Here is a 5,422-nt window from a genome sequence, read left to right on the forward strand (position 1 = left end):
ATTACTTCTTGTTTCTGAATGGGCGAGATGGATCAGAGGGAAAGCTTCCGACCAGTAGGCAGGCAGCATTTGTGCAATACTGCCAGGGACCAATAAAAGATCTCCTTTTAAGGTAGACCAGCTGCGGGGGGTGGGGGGGAGGAAGATACCGGATTGTACCAGGTTGGGAGTGGAAGAGAGCAGAAGAGTGTGGAGGAGAAAGGAAATGCAGCAATACAATAAATTGTTTTCTTAATAGCAGCTAAAGATTAATACATTAATTGCAGAGTTAACTGCAATTAACTTGCAGCCCTAAAAATAACCTAAATAGCCTATACTCTTTTATGAAAATAATTTTATAATACCCTCATAAAGGAAATAAATTTTATATTCAAAGAATCTCTTTGAATGGAACTCTGTTTATATGCTTCAAAATTTAACAATAATAATAATAAAAATGTATGTATAACCTGCTATATCTATAAAAGTCTAATCAACAGCCCTGCTAGAAGTAGTGAGACATAGAGGGGCATAATTGAACGAAAACGTCTATCTCCATGGGTGTTTATCTCCGAGAACGGGTCCGTGAAGGAGCGGACTGAACCGTATTTTCGAAAAAAATAGACGTCCATATTTTATTCGACAATTTGTGAGCTGGGCGTTTTTGTTTTTCAGTGATAATGGAAAATTAAAGCGCCCAGCTCAAAAATGAATAAATCCAAGGCATTTGTTCGTGGGAAGGGCCAGGATTCGTAGTGCACTGGTCCCCCTCACATGCCAGGACACCAACCGGGCACCCTAGGGGGCACTTTTACAAAAAAAAAAAAAAAAGGTAAAAGAGCTCCCAGGTGCATAGCACCCTTCCCTTGTGTGTTGAGCCCCCCAAATCCCCCTCAAAACCCACTGCCCACAAGTCTACACCATTACTGTAGCCCTAAGGGGTGAAGGGGGGGGCACCTACATGTGGGTACAGTGGGTTTGGGGGGGTTGGACGACTAAGCATTAAGCAGCACAATTGTAACAGGTAGGGGGGGGATGGGCCTGGGTCCACCTGCCTGAAGTCCACTGCACCCCCTAACAACTGCTCCAGGGACCTGCATACTGCTGCCAGGGAAGTGGGTATGACATTTGAGGGTGAAAATAAAAAGTTGTGAAACATTTTTTGTGGTGGGAGGGGGTTAGTGACCACTGGGGGAGTCAGGGGAGGTCATCCCCGATTCCCTCTGGGGGTAATCTGGTCATTTAGGGCACTTTTTGGGGCCTTATTCGTGGAAAAAACAGGGTCCAGGAAAAGTGCCCTAAATTCTAGCTACAAACGCATACTTTTTTTCCATTATCGGCGAAAGGCGTCCATCTCTCCTCGGCCAATAACCACGCCCCAGTTCCACTTTCGCAACGCCTCCGACACGCCCCCGTCAACTTTGTACACTTCCGCGATGGAGTGCAGTTGAAAACGTCCAAAATTGGCTTTCCATTATACCGATTTATTCGTTTTTGTGAGATAAACGTCTATCTCCCGATTTGGGTCGAAATCTAGGTGTTTTTCTCTTTCAATTATAAAGTGGATACTAAGCCAAGCAAAAAAAAAAAAAAAAATCAAATAACATAACATAAGCATTGTCATACTGGGACAGACTGCAGGTTCATCAAGCCCAGTATCCTGTTTCCAACAGTGGCCAATCCAGTTCACAAGTACCAGGCAAGATCCCAGAACAGTAAAACAGATTTTATGCTGCTTATCCTAGAAATAAGCAGTGGATTTTCCCTATGTCCATTTTAATAATGGCTTATGGACTTTTCTTTTAGGAAGCTATCCAAACCGTTTTGAACTTGACATCCTGTCATAAAATCAAGCTAAGTAGATAGGTAGTAGGGTTTTTTGGAAATTTCAAATGATGTATCTAGAGCATCTTCCCTTTCATTTGAGACCTAGAAAGAACTGATTGTTAATTGGTGTATAATTTGATGTTTTCTCTTTATTTCCTTTGTAATTTGGCTTGTAGCTTTTCTAAAATTATACTTTTTCTTTGCTTTTCATTTTAGGTATATTAAGTTGCATAAAATAACTCTTCCTCTCTACGATTCCCTAACGCGTCTGTTCACATACGAACCTTATTCTACCTGTCATTTGTATTTGTTCTTTATCAGACCTGGTGAATGCCTTTACGGTACTATGTAAGCCACATTGAGCCTTCAAATAGGTGGGGAAATGTGGGATGCAAAGGTAACAAATAAATAAAATAAAGGCACCATAAATGTCAGGATTTCGAAACCATTATTTGGTTTGTTATAAAAGCATCAGATAAAATAAGGAAAAGTGCAAGCTCCAGTTCACTTCCATTCTTGATATATCAGCTATCATAGGAAGAGCTAAGTGGCTGTCACGTTCGTGAGCCCTTGTGCCCAGACAGAGCACAGCGATGAGGTATTGAGCCTGCGCTCTGTCGAGCAGCTGAGCAAACCTTGAGGCTTCACCTGAGAGGATCACTGTTCCCTGAGGGTTGAGCCCCCAGGTGCAGGCGGCCCACAGGACTTCCGGATACGGTGGGGGTCAGACGGCAAGGGAAGACTGGGCTCAGACAGCAGCTAGAGTTAGGTCAAGTAACCAGCAGAGGATAATCAGGATCAGGTAGTAGTCAGGGCCAGCAGCAAGCGGAGGGTAATCAAACATATAAACGGCGAGTGACCGTACTCACTCACAAATGCGCAGTAGAGACCTTCTCTGCCCCGCCCCCGCGTCAATACGTGATGACGGGGGGCGGAACACAGAGGGTCTCTACTGCGCATTTCTGAGGGAGGGACACCGCCGTCTAACGCTCCCCCCACCCGAGTCGCCGCCACCACCCACCTTCTACCCGGTCGGGCCCTCGCTCCACTATGGAAACAGCGAGGGTCCGAGAACACAGCACTGAGCTCTGCTGAGCTGCCGACATCGCCCTTCCTTCTTCTCTGCCTCTGTCCCGCCCTCGACGACGTTACGTCACACGAGGGCGGGACAGGCAGAGAAGAAGAAGGAAGGCCGACGTCGGCAGCTCAGCAGAGCTCAGTGCTGCGTTCCCGGACCCTCGCTGTTTCAATAGCGGAGCGAGGGCCCGGCCGGGTGGAAGGTGGGTGGTGACGGCTCGGGGGGGGGGGGGGGGCAGCGGCAAACTCGGCGGTGGGGGCGGGCCTTTCAACCCCCCCCTTCCTATAATAGCCCGTTTTTACGGGCTCAAAGGCTAGTCAGGATCTAAGCAGAGATCAGGTCAAGCAGCAAGCAGAGAGTAGTCGGGTTCAAAGCAGTGGTCAGGTCAGGTAGTAAGCAAAGGGTAGTCGGGTTCCAAGCAGAGGTCAGGTAGCAAACCAAGTCTCCACCACCCCCAAGCGAGTCTACCGTAGTAGAAGCCGAAGTAAAGTTTGTAGAGATATGCTGGCCCTTAAATAGCCCCACCATCGGGGGTGATAGCTGTCAGCTGACAAGAGGCAGGGAAACCGAAATCAGCTGGCCCAGGAAGCGTGGATAGGCTGGCCGATAGGAGGAGGTAGAGCACAGACCCGAATGACCAATCCAGACGCCGGGGGCGTGGCCAGAGTTCCCGGGCCCCGCGCCCGGAAGAGAAGAATTCACCAGAGGCGCCGGCGTTGCTCAAAATGGCCGACTGTCGGATGGCAGCGAGGGTAAGCGCGGAGCGCCAGCCCCTGCCATGCCAACCAGCGAGGCCAGCTGAGTAAGGCCCGGGCGTTGGAGTATCAACCCCACTGGCAAGGCCGATGCTATCTGTTACTGAGGCGGGGCCGGGGATCGCACCGGGCACAAGGAGCGCACCATAGGTGAGAGACGCGACAGTGGCTCACAATAATTACTCAAAGCAAAGCAAAGAGAGAGACAATGAGAAAAAGAAAGTTATGTCATCAGTAGGGGTATGAGAAGAAAAGTTTGGGGTAGTCTATAGTGTATTTAGTCTGGTGTTCCAGGTCCCATGGATGTCCCCTCAATGGTTTTCTTGTAGAAATAAGTTTTTAGGCTCTTCTCAACTTTTTCCCAAGGGGATCAAGACACAATGAGTGTGGAAGATTGTTCCAGAGAGAGGGGCCAATGATGCCAAACAGTGAATTAGGTATATGTTCATATGTAAGAGAATGAAGGCATAATTTACTGTTTTACTTTTGCTTTTTAGCTCACAGTAAACTGATTACCAAAGAAGTTTTTTAGAATGGAAGATCAAAGTTATTTATTAAGCACCGGAGGAGGGGTAGAGGAGGGGGAGGGGATGGGACACGGGAAAAGCATAGGAAAAATTTGGTGGGAGATGTAGTCTGAGTCATTGTCTTTGTCTTCTGGATATGTGTTGGGAAGAATGCACACTTAGGGCCTTATTCTATAAAGGTTATGCTCCTAAATTTACACTCCTAAAATTTATGTGCATAATTTATGCTCATAGATTTACGCCCCTAAATTTAAGCTCCTAAAATTTACGAGCATAAATTTAGGAGCATAATTTATGCTCCTAAATGTATGTAGGAACATAGATTATGCTCATAATTTTAGGAGCATAACCTTTATAGAATAAGACACTTAGAGGCATATTTTCAAAGCACTTAGCCTCCCAAAGTTCCATAGAAACCTATGCAACTTAGCCTCCCAAAGTGCTTTGAAAATATGCCTCTTAGGGGTCCTTTTACAAAGGCGCACTAGTGGTTTTAGTGCACCCTAATCGTTAGCGCGTGTTAAACGTGAGAAACACCCATAGAAATATATGGGTGACTCTAATGTTTAGTGCACCTCTGTAAAAGGACCCCTTAATGTGCATCAGTTCGCATCATCCCACCACCCAACTTTAGGTAATCTACAGAGAATTATCCCCCTTTATGTTTTGACTAAATTTTTTTTTTGTTGCATTTGTACCCCGTGCTTTCCCACTCATGGCAGGCTCAATGCAGCTTACATGGGGCAATGGAGGGTTAAGTGACTTGCCCAGAGTCACAAGGAGCTGCCTGTGCCTGAAGTGGGAATTGAACTCAGTTCCTCAGGACCAAAGTTCACCACCCTAACCACTAGGCTACTCCTCCACTAGCAATGTTCCATGTAGAAGTCGGCCCTTGCAGATCACCAATGTGGCCGCGCAGGCTTCTGCTTCTGTGAGTCTGACGTCAGACTCACAGAAACAGAAGCCTGCGCAGCCTTCTACATAAAATGTTGCTAGTGGAATAGCAACATTCCATGTAGAATCTCCAATAGTAGCAACATTCCATGTAGAATCTCAAATAATAGCAACATTCCATGTAGAATCTCCAATAGTAGCAACATTCCATGTAGAATCTCAAATAATAGCAACATTCCATGTAGAATCTCCAATAGTAGCAACATTCCATGTAGAATCTCCAATAGTATCTATTTTATTTTTGTTACATTGGTACCCTGCGTTTTCCCACTCATGGCAGGCTCAATGCGTCTTACATGGGG

The sequence above is a fragment of the Microcaecilia unicolor genome, chromosome 1, assembly GCF_901765095.1.
Source record: "Microcaecilia unicolor chromosome 1, aMicUni1.1, whole genome shotgun sequence".
NCBI classification, from domain to species: Eukaryota; Metazoa; Chordata; class Amphibia; order Gymnophiona; family Siphonopidae; genus Microcaecilia; species Microcaecilia unicolor.